Below are 20175 nucleotides of genomic sequence, written 5' to 3'. Positions count from 1 at the left end.
TACTTCAGTGCTTGTTGGGTTTGTCGGAGGTATTTTCATAACGGGGGACAAGAGCTTGTAGTTTGGCAGAGCATCCACCATTAAAATACTTGTTAAAAAAATGGAGGGATGCAATATTTTGTTGATAAGACAGCGGCTGAAGCTTAGATGATAGTTAATGATCTATTAGGTTGGTGACTCTCTTTTGAACCCTGCCCAGGAGCAAGAGACAAGTAGCAGATGCACCAGCCCAAATGTCACAACAATATGCCATACATGGGCGAATGGTAGCTTTGTAGAGGTATAGGATATTTTCAAGTGTAAGTAACTTTCTAGCAAGGTAGAGAGAGGCCACCTTCTTCGCAGCAGTCTTGGCAATGATCTCAATGTATCTATTCCAACTCATGTTCCCTGCCTTGACAGAGTTAACAGTAGACTTCCTAGCCTAGTGGGTTATACCCTTTACTCTTCCCTGCAACCTTTTCTCACAGCCTGTCTCTGCTTTATCATTATTTTCATGGCAAGTGCTCGTCAGAGCTCTAATCTATAGTCCCCCTCACCAAACTTTCACGAGAAACACTCGTCTAGCTGAAAAACCTATCAATAATTTCCCCCACTCTTTATCTAAACATAAGCATAGATTCCATGAACAAAGTTTCTTTCTTAGAAAACACACCTGTTGAACTCTTCCATTTGCTTGCTTTCCAGCTGACTCTAATATGGTCATTTTTAAGTCCAACGTAAACATGTTCTTAATGAGCCGTTTCTCTTAAGTAATTCAATTTATCAAATTCCCATTAACAATTAAGACCAGTGTTTCATTGACCACTATATGCTTATAAACCCTTATCCCACAGTGGCTTCTTGGCCTTGATAAATGGTGACTCATTTGTAATAAAAAAATGTCAAACGTAGGTATATAAAATTTCAAATGTAACATTTTCACTGCCTCCAAAAAATATAATAATGTAAAACTTTTCTTAAACTTGAAAAAATATATTAACTATTGTGTAAAAAACAACATTTAAAAATAGCAACCGTTAAAAACTCTTAAAACCTCGGGTCGAAAATTTAAATCCAACATGTTTCAGAATTTTGTAAGAACATATTCTGTGGAGATCATAAAATTCCATAAAATCTCTCCGGTGAACAATTTGTGCTCTAGTTCTAATTAAATAACTTTATACCTATTAAGTCTGCACCTTATAAACCACACACAAAATGGATAGTGCCAGCTCAGAAATTTTAGGTAAGTCTATCTAATCCAATGCTCATCTATATATAATATATATATATATATATATATATATATATATATATATATATATATATATATATATATATATATTGATATAACGCCTAAATATTTTAAGGACCAATCGATTGTTTATTAAATTTTTACGTGAAATTATAGAATAGTTAACAACACTTGGCTTTCATTCTCCCTCAACAAACGTAAGAAAACTAAAACCGATACAACTCCCTCTCTACCACAATAAATTGTAATCATATTGTTTATCATGTTAAATGCATAAAATATAAATGACATGCAAAATTGATAAAGCAGATCAAACATCAGGTGTAGCAACCCTCAAAACCCTCCACGGTAAAATGAGCAACCCTTTAAAGCCGTTAAAAAGAGGATTGTAAAGAGAAATTCAATACACTCTGCCTGCCGATCTGTCTACACAAATAACAGCTTACAACTGATGCACATGAATTATCGGCAAGAAGAAAGAAACAAAGAGTTTCTCTTCATCAATTCTCTGTTCAGGTACCTCGTTATAATACATCATCATATTCCCGTACATATCTTTTCAAAGCTGCAGACTTGTGGAGCTCTATTTCGTCTGTTTTTATTGCCTATAACAATTCACTATAAAATCTCTAAAAACTATATTCCTTAAAAATAGAATAAAAAAATTAACTTTTTAAATATAAAACCATGTTTATAGATGTATTATTAAATGTGCTGATCTTACATGTGACTAAGTTTTAAAAAATATGTTAAACTGAATTAGAGATGAACAGATATTTGTCTTCATTAGTTTGGAATAATAGGATTCACACATTGAGAAATACATGAGAAGAAATAGAAAATGTAATTGTCCCAAGCAAAAAAAAATATCAATCTATATGTGGCAGTTGTATTGTTATAAAATGTTTAGATAAAAATCAAATTATATAATTACGTTAAATGTTTGTTATATGTTAATGATAATGTAAATATTTTGTCTTACTAATATTTAGATATAAAACGTTAAACTCGCTTATAAGTTAAACGTCTATGATTACAAATAATTTTAACGTTCGGATAAATTAAGAATGAACAAATATTTTTAGATGAAACAATCCAATCCCAATTTTTCACTTTGTGCCTAAAAAAGTAGAAGCCTTACAATAATGTATATAATCAATAAGCACATCTTAAAATTGCAACAGTTCAATGAAAATGATTTACTCTTTCACGTGTTTCATTGCATCAACCAATCAAACCATCAGACTTTTCATCAGTTCATCCAAAAAAAAATGTTCCCTTTTTCTTAGGTTTAAAAGACAATAAAATATCTACTGGTTAATGTGCAGAAGAGAGAAGTTTAGTTCGTATAACATGACTTAATTAGTTGGATTTTACAGGCCATATTGAAATTCATATAAAGCTTTGAGCATTAATACATTTTAATAATTTATACTATTAGAGGTGAAAAGAATTAGAATTAAAATCATAAAGAAACTAAAAAATATGTGAATAATAAAAATACGCTAAAAAAAGATGGAAGAAACAATTAGTTGAATGTTTACTATAAAAAATTATTTTTATCAAAATTAAAATAACTACTAAGAATATCAATTCTCTAATGTTAATTCACACCTTTCGATGGTTTTTTTCATAGACAAACATATATATTATAAGACTGTTGATTTCTAAAAATAAAAATAAATAAATAAGGAACTAATTCTGTTGCAGTAAATTATCATGCGTATTAACAAATATATATTAATAAATATGTAATGTAAGGAAAATATCCAGTTTAATATCAAACACATTATAAATAAGCGGCTATATTTTTCCACACACATGACTTAAAACGAAAGCTATTTTAAAAGTAACTAGATTATATATTTATTTGTATTATTAACTTTAATTTACTGAGTATTTAAATTCACTTTCCTGTATTATAAAGGTATTATATTCCTATTGTCAGCAATATATTTTTGTTATTATCAGTATCAACTATGGTAGTTGTATGTTTATTGTTCCTACAAATTCTTACTATATTATTGTTTATTTTACTTTATTAATTGCATAATTCCTTTATCTATTACAAAATACTATGAATAATGTTAAACATTAAAACAATATGAATGTGAATTACGTGTATATTTCTGTGATTTTTAAATGTTTTATAAAGTTATGTTTCTTGTTTTGTTGACACGATTAAAATAAACAATGATATTAAAATATTAAATTTCATTTATTTTTTATTTGCAGATGTTCCTTCTTGAATGTTTTTAATGAATATTAAGGCACCATCCTTCTCCTTAAACAGTATTCTATACACAATTATTTCCTTACGTGGCAGACAACAAAAACGGCAGCACACAACATTATTAGACATATATGTGTGAAGAGTTATCTGGATTGTTTAGCAAATAGTGATAAGAACATCACACATATTTAAATTTGTGAATTTTTTGTTTAATGTTTTTATAAATCATAAGATATCGAATTTAACATTTCAGAAACATCTGCTAATTTACAAAGAAAATATTTAACTTTTATACTACGAAATATCTCTTATCAAATAAAGTAAGTGATACAAATTGAAATTTCTTTAGCATAAAATTAAACTTGCATCAATTAGTGATACATATGAGAACTCAATAACTCCAGATTAAAACTGAAAAAGTTAAGAAATGTCAATGTTTATAACTTGGTGGTGAAAATCTTGCTCCAGTTAAAATTTATTTAAATATGAATATACACATTAGGGAAAAGTCATATTCTTGTGAAGTGTGTAAAATTTAGTGACACATATGAGAACTCACACTGGGGAGAAGCCACATTCCTGTGAAGTGTGTGGATATTCGTGTTCTGAAAAATCAAAGTTAGTGATACATATGAGAACTCACACTGGGGAAAAGCCACATTCTTGTGAAGTGTGTGGATATTCATGTTCTGAAAAATCAAAGGTAGTGATACATATGAGAACTCACACTGGGGAGAAGCTACATTCCTGTGAAGTGTGTGGATATTCATGTTCTGAAAAATCAAAGTTACTGATACATATGAGAACTCACACTGGGGAGAAGCCACATTTCTGTGAAGTGTGTGGATATCTGTGTTCTGAAAAATCAAAGTTAGTGATACATATGAGAACTCACACTGGGGAAAAGCCACATTCTTGTGAAGTGTGTGGATATTCTTGTTCTCTAAAGATAAATTTAGTGACACATATGAGAATTCACACCGGGGAAAAGCCACATTCTTGTGAAGTGTGCGGATATTCTTGTTCACAAAAATCAAAGTTAGTGATACATATGCGAACTCACACTGGGGAGAAGCCACATTCCTGTGAAGTGTGTGGATATTCGTGTTCTGAAAAATCAAAGTTAGTGATACATATGAGAACTCACACTGGGGAAAAGCCACATTCTTGTGAAGTGTGTGGATATTCATGTTCTGAAAAATCAAAGTTAGTGATACATATGAGAACTCACACTGGGGAAAAGCCATATTCTTGTGAAGTGTGTGGATATTCTTGTTCTCTAAAGTTAAATTTAGTGACACATATGAGAATTCACACCGGGGAAAAGCCACATTCTTGTGAAGTGTGCGGATATTCTTGTTCACAAAAATCAAAGTTAGTGATACATATGAGAACTCACACTGGGGAAAAGCCACATTCTTGTGAAGTGTGCGGATATTCTTGTTCACAAAAATCACAGTTAATGACACATTTGAGAACTCACACTGGGGAAAAGCCACATTCTTGTGAAGTGTGTGGATATTCTTGTTCTACAACATCCGCATTAGTGAGACATATGAGAACTCATACTGGGGAAAAGACACATTTTTGTGAAGTGTGCGGACATTCTTTTTCTGAAAAATCAATGTTAGTGAGACATGTAAGAACTCACACTGGAGAAAAGCCATATTCTTGTGAAGTGTGTGGATATTCTTGTTCTCGTAAATCATCATTAGTTTCACATATGAGAACGCACACTGGGCAGAAGCCACATACTTGTGAAGTGTGTGGATATTCTTGTTCTCACAAATCATCATTAGTGACACATATGAGAACTCACACTGAAAAAAAGCCACATCCTTGTAAAGTTTGTGGATATTCTTGTCTTCACAAATCAAAATTAGTGAGACATATGAGAACTCACACTGGGGAAAAGCCACATTCTTGTGAAGTGTGTGGATATTCGTGTTCAGAAAAATCACAGTTAGTGGCACATATGAGAACTCACACTGGGGAGAAGCCACATTCATGTGAAGTGTGTGGATATTGTTGTTCTCGAAAATCGCATTTAGTATCACATATGATGATTCACACTGGGGAGAAGCCACATTCTTGTCAAATGTGTGGATATTCTTGTTCTTACAAATCATCATTAGTGAGACATATGAGAACTCACACGGGGGAAAAGCCACATTCATGTGAAGTATGTGGATATTCTTGTTCTCGAAAATACCATTTAGCGTCACATATGAGAACTCACACTGGGGAAAAGCCATATTCTTGTAATGTGTGTGGATATTCTTGTTCTCAAAACTCAGCATTAGTGACACATATGAGAACTCACACTGGGGAAACCCCATCTTCTTGTGAAGTGTCTAAATATTCTTGTTCTCAAACATCAACATTCGTTACACATAGGAGAACTCACTAGAAACAAATCCCGGGTGTCTTTGTCTCTCTGTACAGAGATTTACCAGGAACTCTGGTATAAGGATACTTTTAATTTTCAATTTAAAGTAAACTCTGATCACATATTCGAATTAAATTGGGAATTACAAATAAAAGTAAATCAACAAACTTGCAGGATTTCCTAAGCATAGCACTGGGTCATAGGAAAATAACGGTACACCTTCTCCTAGGTGTGTTGCCACAAGTATCAACACTTAGCTGGACACAATATAAGACCAGTCAAATTCTAGTCCTGAAATCCGGCGAGAGCAAACCAAGACTACTATAAAAAGACATTAATAACCAAGTAATAAATTGGTTTCTTGAGGAGACGAAGATTATTTTCCACTGTTTCGCATATTCAAGGTATCAAAAATGGGGGAGGAAAAACAGTATTTGAGGCCCAATTAAAATCTTATCCCTTGACAAAAGAAAACACATTACTAACCACATCTAAGAATTAACTTTCAACATAAATATTTCCCAAAAGATGTTAGAGAGGCAATTGAGAAGAAAGCTTTTAGTGAAGAAGCAATTGATGTTACCAAATCTAACACTGCTGAATTTGCCCAAACTCTGTGGAATAGGGAGGAAAATTGGACATTGATTTAGTCAATGGAATACGCATATATAAAATAACAAAAACTCACAGAAAGTTGTAAGCAATGGCAAAATATTTTTAAGCACCACTGCCCAAAGAAGGAGATTAAGAAGAAAAAAGTTAACATGTCAGAAGTCTAATTTTTTTTAGAATAACGTCTTTTCTGTGGAACAAATATCTCAATAAAAAAAGATGTAAGAAGTCTAATTTTTTTTAGAATAATGTCTTTTTCAAATATCTCAGCTAAAAAATGAAATGGCTAAAAACGACACTTGCCCAATCAGCAATCTCCTCTATACCCAAGATCTGCCAAACCAATCAAGAAGACGCTACAACAAATTCTCACCTTACCGACTACATGACTACCCGATGTATCACTTCATCAAATAATGCAACATCTCCACAGGAATCACTCCCAACAAACCCAATACTCTTTAAATGTGGGAAGTCATGCCAACATGTGACACTGGACGTGGACCAGTTGGAACTAGAGGAAGAGCTGGTAAACAGGATATAAATGGTACTGGGTCTGGCTGCTGAAGATCGACCTAGACTTTAAAAACTTAATATGAATAAAGCCTTCAAGATGCTTGTTTCAAAAGTCAATGATGGCCTCAGAAGGATTACTCCCCTTCATGCCACATTGAGTGAAATAAATAATACAATATACGGGGCAGCATGGTATATTATTACTTAAACACCAGGAGAGTAAAAGAGGAAACATGAAGACTAAATCATATAACTCAGCTTAGAGAAGAAACTTCCAACAGAAAATAGATAAAATCCGAAAGGAAACTCCCCAGATATTTTAATTCCTGTCCTATGAAACCCCAGGCAAAAAACTAAATAAGAAGGTAATTAAGTTGAAACCTTATTATTCCCTCCAATACAAAGCACAGCTAAGAGCTAAGATGTTAGTACATCAGGCTGAAAGAAAAGTCTTAGCTGCACAAATAAAAAATAAAAACAAAAACTTTGAAGGAAAAAGGATAAACTTTTTACAACAAATCCAAGAATGGTCTATAGGAGCCTCGTTAAAGAAGAAATAAAGGTGAGCTCCTCACCAACTCAAGAAGTTGAAAGCTTCTGGAGACCACTCTATGAGTACATTAAATTACATCAGAAAACAATTGGATAAGTACCAGCAAAGAGAAGAACAATGAGAAAAAGATGCCAGCTCTTAGAATTACCAAGGAAGCTGTCTGCAGGAATGTAGCTCAATGCAGTAATTTAAAGACCCCAGGAATAGACTACAAACCAAATCTCTGGCTGAAAGAAGTGAGCACACTTCATCATCACTATGCCAAGGCATTCAATAGAATCATCAGTAGTGATGACGAACCGCCTGAGTGGCTTACTGTAGGCAGTACATCACTTATTCTAAAAAATGAGGACACCCACATGGCAAACAAATATCGACAATCTGCAGCTTTACTACGACAGATATAACAGTTATAATCGCTGATGCAACATACGACCATCTGGTTGCTGGCGATTACCTCGAAAATGAGAAGGTGTACGAGGAAAACTTTGCAACGAGTTCAAGTCTTACGTGCCTATCAAAAGCAAACCAGAAATATAGCCGATGCGCCACTTCATCAAATAATGCAACATCTCCACAGGAATCACTCCCAACAGACCCAATACAATTTTAACATGGGCAGACATGCCAACAGTATGTCCCACTTCAACATGTGACACTGGACATGGACCAGTTGGAACTAGATGAAGAGCTGATAAACAGGATAGAAGATCGACTCAGACTTGTAAAAATTAAAAGTCAAACTTAATATGAATAAAGCCTTCGGGGCAGCATGGTTTATTCAATTAAAACCCAAACACCAGGAGAGTTAAAAAGGAAACATGAAGGATAAATCATATAACTCCGCTCAGGATAAATAAACTTTTTACAACAAATCCAAGAATGGTCAATAGGAGCCTCGTTAAAGAAGAAATAAAGGTGAGCTCCTCACCAACTCAGAAAGTTGAAAACTTCTGCAGGCCACTCCATGTGTACATTAAAGTACATCAGAAAACAATTGGTGCCTTACAACGACAGAGATAACAGTTATAATCGCTGATGCAACATACGACCATCTGGTTGCTGGCGATTACCTCGAAAATGAGAAGGTGTACGAGGAAAACTTGTCACAAGACAACAGTTCCTTGTAAATAGAACAATACTAGAAGACTGCAGAAGAAGACAAATCTGTCAATGGCCTGGATTGATTACAAAAAGGCCTTTGACAGTCTACCTCATTCCTGGATACTTCGATGTTTGGAGCTGTATAATGTGCACGCAGATATTAAATCATTCCTTCAAAAGGAAATGGCCAGATCGTGTACATCAATTACGCTACAGCATACAAAAGGATGGATGCAGACCTTAAACATTAAGATTATTTTTTTTAATTAAAGGAGCAAGGACCAAGGTTTCATCTAAAAAAACGTGGTTTAAAAAAAGGGTTTTAAACTTTGGACTTTACATGTAAATTTCTAAAAAACACTTCTTTTTTGTTTTAAATTTTTATATATTATTTATTGATCTTTTATCTTCAATTTGTGATATATAAAACTTTTGTGTGTAAATTAATTATTTACTTTTTAATAGTCATTTCAAAATGGGGGACGCGTGAATTGAAAAACGTTTGTCTTAAATATTATATTCAGTTTATTGGAAAGAGCATAAAATTTCACATTGACCCTGAAAATATCGTAAAAAATTAATCAATAGAAAATTTTTTATAGATTTTTAAAGTTTAAAAATTGAAAAATACTTAACTCGTAAAATTCACTTGATTTCATTACTGTTTTTAAAAAATAAAAAAATACTATTTCTATTACTTTTTATACAACTTTAATAGTTTATTTTGGAAGTATAATCCATAAAAAAATAAACAACCCACTTTTAAAAAAGAAATTACGAGTTTTTTTTTTTAATTTTATTCGCAGTTTCGTGTTAAGGGTGTCAAAAATTCCCCCACCTCCCCAAATTCTGATACACCTAGAGATTAACATATGAAAAAATATATATATAGCGTCTATTGGCATTTTTTAAAATTACTGCTCATGTAAGGGGGAATAACTCTTCAGATCGTAATTTTGAATTTTGTTTCATCCGTGCTTTGTTATAATTAATGGGTGCTTGTACATTTTTATCAAGGCATCAAAAATGAAAATATTTAAAAAAAATATATTTTATGTACTCGTTATGGAATAAAGTTTTCATGAAAAAAGAAATCACTTAATTTGATCAAGCATTTTTTTATTTGTTCTCATTGAAAAGATTTAATTTTAATGAGATCGATCGAGTAAGACCAAGGGGAGATAACCCCAATAATCGCTTAAAATAAGAGCAGAAAAATACTTAGATAATTGTTTTTTCATTTATTTTACAAAGTTTAAAAATTTTTTTTTTTCATTTTGGTCCTTTGTTAATCATTCGTTTAAAGCCATCCCTACTTGTGTCCCTAAATAGCCAAATGGCGATAATATATCGATTTCATTAAAATTTGATTTTCCTCTGTAAAAAATATATATACTTGATCAAATTAAGTTATTTCTTCGGAGAACTTCATTCCATAACGGGTACGTAAATTATAACACTTTTCTATCAATATTTTCATTTTGTAATGTCTTGATTAAACTGTAGAATTGCTAATTAATGACATACAAAACTGTTCGATTAACTTACATAAATATGTGGTTGTTTTTGTTAGTGCTTTGGTTTGAATTCTAAAAGTTTTCATTCGTTTGTATTTGTTCTCATTGAAAAGGTTATGAATTTATGTTGTTCACATGTAAACGACCTTTACATTGAATATTATAGTAAAATGTAAGTTTTGTTAAGAATTGAGGTATTTTGTAAAAATGTTGGTACGTTTAAATGATAGTAAATTATTTGTTATATATTATTGTTATTAGTGAATGAAAAAGTTTTGATATACTGATATTGGTGCGAATTATATGGAGGTATTTTAGTTTTTTATTGGTGTTTGTCGGTGGCAAGTATAGAAGATATAAAAACAGTGGTAGGCACCACATAAACAATAATACTTACCTTACGTAAATAAGGCCCGGTTCCCTTTTTCCTCCCTCCACCCTCTCTCTCTCTCTCCACATTAAAAAAACGGATTTGTGCCTAATTTGCTCAGTGGGGAAGCAAATAAATAGCCTTACCTTACGTAGGAGTAACAGTGATCATTAAGGTCGTTCCCCCAGAGCGAGGCCCATCCATTGCACTGCGGTTGGGTTGACCTTTGCGATCGTCCCAAATGTGGACGACTCGGGCGTGCTATTTTTAAATGTGGTGTCTGCGTACGCGCTTACCCTGATAATACAATCAAAATCAGAAATCCTTTCCTATTCCTTCCAAGTACCTCTCACTCGTAGGTCTGTACTCCCTCCGCTTAATCATACTTAATCTCTAAATTTCTTACCAACCAAACACACGTGTTCCAATCTTATCCTTACACATCCATGCACAACACAGCAAGACATGATGGCAAGCTGTATTATCATACAAAACACAATCTTATAACGTCACAGACAATAAAAAAAGGTAGAACAACGATTTTTTTTAATCTCTCGCACGCTAAACAAATAATCTTTTTTTTTACACAGTGATCACCATTTATCAAGGCCCGAAATCAACTTAGGGATAAGGGTTATTGCAAGTACTTTACGTTAGTGTGGAGATTTGATGAAGTGTTTACTTAAGGGGGCGGTTCATTAGGAATTTGTTAACGTTGGACTTGAAGACATCCAAGTTGTAGTCCGGTGGGAAGCAGGCAGACGTAACAGTTCCACAGGCGTGCAGTTCTAAGAAAGAAGCTTTGTTCATGGAATCCACGTTTTGATTTAGACACAGATATAGAGTGGGGGAAATTTTTCACAGTGGATTCAGCTAGACGGGTATTTTTCGTGAAAGATTGGCGAGGGGGGGCCAGAGATTGGAGTTCAGACGAGCACCTGTCATGGAAATAACGATAAAACAAGGATAGGCTCGCAACGTCTCTTCTGTGGGAGAGAGGTTGCAGAGTAGAGAAAAGGGCATCGCCCACTAAGATACGAAGTCTATTTTGTACTCTGTCAAGGCAGGATAGGCTGTGTTTAGCAGCTCCTGCCCAGATATGGCGGCAGTATTCCATCCTTGGCCGTACTTGGCTTTTATATAGATAGAGAATTGCATCAGTAGTGAGATATCTTCTGGAGCGGTAGTAGGATCCCACCATCTTTCCAGCGACCTTGGCAACAGACTTGAAGTACATGTTCCATTTCAGGTCAGGAGTAAAGGTCAAACCCAGAAGCTTGTCAAAACATGGGGCCTCACCCAGACGAGAGCCATCCATCAAAATTGATGCCAGATGGGGATCAGAGCGTTGATGATGTAAGGATAGGAGTTTGGTTTTGGATGCATTAAAGGTAACCAGCCACATATTCCCCCACTGAACCACGTGCTCGAGATCAGAGGAGAGAGTATCAGAGAGAACTTTATCATTTACAGCCTTTGATGTGTTGCCGTAGATGGTCGTGTCATCAGCATAGATGTCAACGAATGATTTAAGTATGTGTTTAGGGAAGTCATTGATGTAGATCAGGAAGAGAGTTGGGCCCAGGATAGACCGCTGAGGGACTCCAGCATTTATATTGCAGGCCTCCGATTTTTGTCCATCTACCACTACTCTTATGAGCCTATCGGAGAGAAATGATTTAATGATTGAGAAAACATTTCTGTTCCTTTTTTTCTTCACACTTTCTTATCGCAATGGCCACAATTTCATCACAAGTCCTTAGTTTTGATTGGGGTTCGACATGTATTGTCGAATCATTCAAACTATTTCGACAACGAATGGAACTTTACTTCACCGTCAAAGCGACGAAACACGAGGATGAAGCCCCTCTAATACTTCTCGCGACCGGATGATGATCGCAAGGATCCACAAATCATATTTGCCGCATTTTTGGAGCAGCTAGAACCGGCAACAAATCACCGCGTTTGTAGACTTGAACTCGGAAAATACCAGAAGAGACCAAATGAAACAACCGACATCAACAGATGTCGACTATTGGCAAAGAAATGTGATTTCAGTGCCGACGAATTAAACGAACACCTCGTCAAGTTACTAATTGTCAGCACACCAATACCCGAACTGCAAAAAAAAACTGTTAAACAAACCGAAGGGTTACAGAATCGAGGAAGCTGTTAGATTAGCCCGTTCACACGAGGCTTCAGCAATGTATGTCAACCAGCTCCACCAGTTACAGGAATCACCATATATAGCCGCAGTAAGCCGTGGTACACACCAGTGGCAAGGGATTGACCAAAAACGCGGACAAACCTGCAAGAATTGTGGACGCAGTCACCGTTTTGGCAAAGAACACTACCCAAAAAATGATATATGCCACACATGTGAAAAAACAGGTTTGCGTCTCAGGGAAGCACAACACCGAAAGACAACAAGGAAGGCCCTGGCATAACAGTCATAACCAACAACGGGAGTTTGGCAAGAAAATAAACAGCGTCGCCAAACAGGATGACCAAGACATGACTGACACAGGCACAGCAATGGAGAACCTCACCTTTAGCTCCATCACAACTAACAGCGGAAAGTCAGCAAAAGATCCTCGAAATGAGGCATTTTTTGATCTAAGCATCAAGCTAAAGGATCACCCAGGCACTCGTACCTTCACCCTGAAAGTAGATTCAGGGGCACAAGCAAATACATTGCCTATCCGCATATTCCGCAACATGTACCCTAGCAGTATAGATGAAGCCGGAAATTCAATGCCCGGATCACTCACCTCAACACAATGTCTGTTAACAGCCTACAACAATACCAGGATAAACTGTTATGGCACCACAACTTTTAGGTGCAAGTATAAAAACTCCCCATGGCTGGATACCCAATTCTATGTGGTTGATATACCAGGGCAGCCATATTGTTGTCAACCCCAATGTACCATGCCACATAGACCCACCGAGAAGGACACCTATAGCCATGCGCGGACAAATCAAATCGGACCTCGACAAGATAGAATTGCAAGGAGTCATTCGCCGCATTAACGAACCCACAAACTGGGTAAGCTCTCTCACTTATGTCATCAAACATGACAACACAATTAGGCTTTGCTTAAACCCACGAGCGCTAAACAAAGCTCTCATACAGCCATACCACCAAATTCCAACTGTCGAGGAGCTCAACCACCGATCTGCAGAAGCAAAATTCTTCTCAAAGTTCGACGCTAAGTCTGGGTGCTGGTCTATAAAGCTCGACCCTGAAAGTCAGCCGCTAACAACTTTCCAAACACAATTTGGAAGGTTTTGTTTTGAACGACTGCCATTCGGTGTGTGTGTCAGTCAGGACATCTACCAACTCGAGATGGACAGACTACTCGAGAAATGCACAAGTGCTTGTGGTATAGCTGGCGATATCACCATATATGGGTCGACAGAGCAGGAACATGACGAAAATCTAAGACATTTCATGAAGTTCGCTACTGAAGAAGGCCTTACCTTGAACTCGGAGAAGTGCAAGATAAAATGCCGTGAAATATCTTTTTTTGGAAACCTGTACACACACCGGATTAAAACTAGACGCGGCGAATGTACGTGACCTACAGAAAATGCCTGAACCACATAACAAGACGGAACTACAACAATTCTTGGGTATGATGCCATACCTGTCTCGTTTTGTCAAGGACTTCAGTTCCAAGACAGCAGTGTTGCGTGACCGATTACGCAAGGACTCTGATTTCCAGTGGGAACCACAGGATGAGGAAGCTTTCAAAAATATAAAAAGTGAAGTATCCGAAACGTATTTGCTCCACTATTTTTCAATAACTAAAAGAAACCTTCTCTACCACCAATAGCAATGGCCAAGACCACATTGCCTGAAAGCACTTCTTTTAAACTCCTCGGCCTAACGTTTACAGAGAATATGAACTGGAATAGATACATTGAGAGCATTGCCAATGCTGCTGCAAGGAAGGTTGGCTCCCTCTACCGTGCTAGACAACTACTTACGCCTGACAGTATCCTATATCTCTATAAGGCAACCCTTCTCCCATGTATGGAGTATTGTTGTCACATCTGGGCTGGTGCATCTGCTGCTTACCTCTCGCTCCTGGACAGGGTTCAAAAGAGAGTCGCCAACCTGATAGGTCCTGAACTGTCATCTAGGCTTCAGCCTCTGTCCCATCGACGAGATGTTGCATCCCTGTTCCTGTTCTACAAATACTTTAATGGTGAATGCTCTGACCAATGCAAACACTTGTACCTCCCCGACGTAACTACCCCCGACAAACCCAACAAGCTACTAAGTCTCGTCCCTTTACAGTAGAGATCCCTAGGTGCAAGAAAGCCTTTTACTCCAATAGTTTCTTCCCCAGAACTGCGGGTCTTTGGAACTCCCTTCCGGGATTCTGCTTTCATAACTGCAATGATATGCAGAAGTTCAAGTGTAATGTTAACAAACATGTGTCTACTCATCTCCCTTCATAATACCCCGCTAATTAAGTCCCTAATAGTAGTCCCCTGCTTCAAAGTGGCACTGTGTCTTGTTTGGGGTGAAAATTGAATTTAAAAAAAAAAATTGACCCTAAAAACCGATATACATGCACTTTGATGCGAGTTTAAATGGAATCGGTGCAGCTCTGCTACAACCAGATGAGGATGGCAATCTATCGCCTGTCACATATGTTAGCAAGAGCCTCACACAGACAGAACAGAGATACGCATGTATCGAACTGGAGCTACTGGCTATCGTATTTGGCACACAAAGGTTCCACACATACCTTTATAGCCACAATTTCCAATTCGTCACTGACCACAAACCACTCACTGTGATCATCGACAAACCGCTCACCTCAACCCCGGCACGTCTGCAAAGAATGCTAATAAAACTCCAAGGATACAACTTCAGGCTCACATATAACAAGGGATCTGACAACATCTTGGCTGATGGTTTATCTCACCTACCACCATCTTGTAATGCGGACCCTATCGAACTTGATGTCCGGGTTGATACAGTTCGTTTTTACACTAATTACATCGACCAGCTAAGACAGTGTACGACAGCGGATCATCTGCTTAACCTGCTGAGAGAGACCATCATCACGGGATGGCCAGAGACAATCTAGCAGCTGCCCATTGACATTATAGTGTTCTGGGGCCTAAGAGATCAGCTCTCAATTGCTCTCAAAGGACAACAAATAGTCATCCCCCAGACATTTCAAAAAGACATATTAGAACAACTACATGCTTCTCATTTAGGACAAGAGAACACAAAACTCCTTGCCAAGGACACTGTTCACTGGGTAAACATAAACAAAGACATTGAACAGTTCACAAAGTCATGCAGCATCTGTCAACAGCATCAGCCCTCCCAAATGCAAGAGCCGCTAATGCAACATGACATCCTAACAAAGCCATGGGACGTAGTTGGCACAGACCTGTTTGATCTTTACGGAAGTCAATGGTTGATCATAGCTAACTATTACTCAAAGTATCCTATAGTCAAACGCCTACCTGATCATTCACCAAGCAGTGTCATAGTGAACATCACACGCCAAATCTTCTCAGAGTTTGGCATACCATCAATGATAGTCAGCGATAACGGACCACACTGTTCAAGTCATCTCTATCACGAATTCGACAAAGAATGGGGCTTCTATCATGAGACCACTTCACCTCGGAGACCACAGGAGAATGGCTTCATAGAACGTCAAATAAGGACTATCAAGAATATTTTCAAGAAAGCCAAACAGTCGGGACCAACTCCTAAGATCGCACTGCTGCACTGGCGCTGCAGCCCAATTTCAAGTGTCATACCAAGCCCTGCACAACTACTCATGGATAGACGAATCCAATCTCCACTGATCACCAAAATCAGAAACGACAACCATGATTAGTATCAGATATACAGCGCATTCCAACAACGCCAGCAGAACCAAAAGAGGTATTTTGACCGACATTCACTTAAGGAAGATCTATCACCCCTATACCATGGTCAACGAGTAAGGGTACAGAATCTTTTGTCTGGAAGCTGGGACCCAGCGACTGTAGTATCCCAGGTAGATGGTCACCGTTCCTATCTCCTGGAGAATGTCAATGGGCATGTGCTGCTGCGAAGAAACCGACAACACATAAGAAATATTCCAGTGACGCATACCCCACAAATGTCGCAAGACCTCCCCAACACAGCTCCACAAAATGTGCGACGTCTGTGGATCCACTTGTGTGTGTGCATCCCCAAACATACCAAATGACACTCAAAAACGTACCCGTAGTGGTAGGGTGGTACGACCACCATCAAAAATGAACTTATGGTGAGCACACACTCATAACCTCCCAGCAAACATCTCATGGGGCAGAATAATCCCCTGCTTCGCTGTAGCTGTTCAGGCAGTCTACCCTGAACCAGCTTTTCCATTTTCTTTGTTTTGTTTTACATACCTAAGTCATCTTTGTTTTCAGAGAAAGGGAGATGTAATGATAGCGCTGCTCTTTCGCTTCAGTAACTTTTATATAGACTCTTTCGTTCTGGTTTCGTGATCTAACTTTTGAATGCACTCACGCATGCACATAGCAATTAATCAATAAAACGGGGCGCCATTATTCAGTTCCCTTCTTACCAACCAAACACACGGGTTCTAATCTTATTCTTACACATCCATGCACAACACAGCATGACAGGGGTCAAAATGTTTATACATTTTGAGCATCGGCATTCATTTTGCCCGTACCTATAATTACATTATGAAACTTGCAACTTATTGTTAGCAAAACTTATTGTTATCAAAATTTATTGTTATCAAAACTTATTGTTATCAAAACCGATTCAGTTAAACTTATGCTGATCTTCCCTTATTATTTCAAACTTAATTTACAATTTTAATTGTTTAAAAATGCAATCCGCACTCAGCGAACAGCAATAAAACTACAGTACATGTTTCTGGCTTTTGTGCTCACATCTGTTGAATTATGTGGACTGTATTAGTAAAGGGTTAGTGAGAACATGGAGAGAAGAGAAAGACCCACGTGTGAACGGGACGAAAGCTTTATTAACACTAAGAAGGGGTAGTAGTTTTTGCTAATACGATATACCACGTGATTGTGTGGTGGGAGGTTGCAGGCAATATTGATGGTGGGAGTAATCCCAATCAAGGGGAGATAACTCGTGTTACTTGATGTATATAACATTAGTTTTTAACTAAAAATAAAAGAGTTTTTATTTTTATTTTATATGTATTTAATTAGTGTTAAATTATCTGACTGGAAGCCTCGTTGTGAAGTTTCTTGTTGTTATTCTCCTTTCTGCCCCCGTTTGTCGTACGGCTTGTCTTGGACTATTTTCTTGACTGACTATCTTTTCATAGTCGTGTGTAAGTTTACGTGCTGGATTTTTATGTGTTTTTAAGAGGGGCACCTGTTAAATCTTTAACATTTTCCTTGTTCTGTTTTTGCTAAATACGAACGAGGCTCTTTTTTTTACACAGTGGTCATCACTTATCAAGGTCCGGAAGCCACTCAGGGATAGCATAGATGTCAACGAATGATTTAAGTATGTGGTTAGGGAGGTCATTGATGTAGATCAGGAAGAGAGTTGTTTTAGTTTTCTTAACAATTTTACCTTTCAGGTTCGATTTTCCTTGGGAGCGAATACGAACAGTGTCTTTGCTTAGTGTTGACAGTTCTTTAGACTTTTTTTTATCTACTTTATGCCTTTTCATTGCTTTATTATGCATGAAGTTAAGAAGGTTTGTCCTAAGCGTTCTTAGTGCCATATGGGTCTTGGTTGCTTTTATATGACTTTATTATTGTCCTTTTTATAGTTTCTTTCTACTAGTACTAGTAAATCCCAATCTTTAGCAAAAAATCGTATAAATTCTGATGATGCGAACTATGGTCCTTTTCGCTGATCGCAATTTGTGGAAAAGCAAATTTTGCGAAAAGTGTTTTTTTTAATTTTCTTGAATCACTGTGCATAATTTACATTCATCAAGTTTGTGGATATCAAAGTATCTCGTTGCGTAGTCTATTATTACTACATATGCTTTATTGTATAAATAAAAAATGTCCGCCGAAACTTACGTCCATGGTGTTACTGGTATTTTATGGTGCATTAGAGATTCTAACGGTTGTTGGTTTCTATGATTTTGACGGGGTACTTTTCTTAAAGAGGTGGGGACCACTATTCGTGTATCTTTTAGTACTAGTCCTTTACAAACCGATATATCATCCCGAACTTAGTACTAGTCATTTGCCGACCGATATTTCATCCCGAACTGGCATATACGGCGCTATTTTGAGTGGTACGTCTTTATTTTCTGACCGACTTGACGTTGCAGATTTTATACGCATCTCGATGGACGTCAAGTTTTTGGTCGTATTGTTTTAGAATCGTATGGATATATTTGTCCATCCATCAACATACCAGGTATCTCTTGTGTGCTGTCCCATACATATGCACGCGATAATGCATCAGCAATTACGGATTCTCGACATGGGATATATAACACTTTAAATCTATATTTTTGGAGTGCCATGAGAAATCTTTGTATTCTCGGAGGGTTTTTCGTGATTGATTTTTTTTAATCTGCCTTAATGGTTTATGATCGTTTTCAATATAAAATTTTATTCCATAGATGAATTGGTGAAATTTGTTACAGGCAAACACTATGCTAAGTGTTTCCAATTCAATAGGACAATAGTTTTGTTCAGCAGGAGTTGTCGATCGTGATGCGTATGATACGGGTAGCCATGTTTCATTATGTTTTTGTTGTAGAACTGCGTCCAGCCATTGCCAGCATCAGTGGTAACTGATTTCTTTAGAAGGATCATAGAATTAAAAAAATTGTTATTATATATTTTAATTTCTCTACAGCCTCTATTTGAGATTTTTCAAATGACCAGAGTGCATCGTTGTGTAGGAGTTTTCTTAGCGGTGTAGTTACCTCCGAATATTCCGCTATGAATTTATATAGGTAATTGGTTCGTCCCCAAAATCATTATGTCTTTTTTTATTTTCGGGAAGAGGCATGTCTATGAAAGCCTGTATTTTGGAGGGGTGTATTCCTCATGAGTGATAAGATGACCTAAGTACAAATAGATCAACTACTTTCAGAAGCCCACAGTATTAATGCTGAAGTCATTATGGGGTCAATCCTAGGCCCAACTCTCTTCCTGATCTACATTAATGATCTCCAAAACACATACTTAAATCATTCCTTGACATCTATGCTGACGACACGACCATCTATGGCAACACATCAAAGGCCGTAAATGACAAAGTTCTCTCTGATTCTCTCTCCTCTGATCTTGAGCGCGTGGTACAATGGGGGAATAGATGGCTGGTTACTTTTAATGCATCTCAAACCAAGCTCCTATCTTTACATAATCAACGCCCTGCCCCATCTGACATCAATTGAAATGGATGGCTCTCGTCTTGGGAAGGCTTTATGTTCTTACAAGCTTCTGGGATTGACCTTTACTCCTGATCTGAAATGGAACACGTACATCGTCTGTTGTCAAGTTCGCTGGGAAAATGGTGGGATCCTTTTACCGCTCCAGTAGATATCTCACTGCTGATGCAATTCTCTATCTATATAAAAGCCAAATACGTCCAAGGATGGAGATCTACTGCCACATCTGGGTAGGAGCTGCTAAAAACTTAT

General features: G+C 36.8%; 1 non-coding gene across 1 annotated transcript; it reads left to right on the top strand.

The window, feature by feature from the left end:
• The first annotated feature begins 10669 nt into the window (after positions 1 to 10669).
• On the top strand, positions 10670 to 10832 carry LOC145271642 (U1 spliceosomal RNA). Its single transcript, XR_013866045.1, has one exon. It is a non-coding gene; the product is annotated as a U1 spliceosomal RNA (small nuclear RNA).
• Positions 10833 to 20175: the final 9343 nt, after the last annotated feature.

Source organism: Euprymna scolopes, chromosome 46 (genome assembly GCF_053919585.1).
Source record: "Euprymna scolopes isolate OS-2025 chromosome 46, ASM5391958v1, whole genome shotgun sequence".
Taxonomy (NCBI): domain Eukaryota; kingdom Metazoa; phylum Mollusca; class Cephalopoda; order Sepiida; family Sepiolidae; genus Euprymna; species Euprymna scolopes.
Note: the sequence above shows the minus strand (reverse complement) of the source record. Positions and strands in the feature narration are given on the sequence as shown.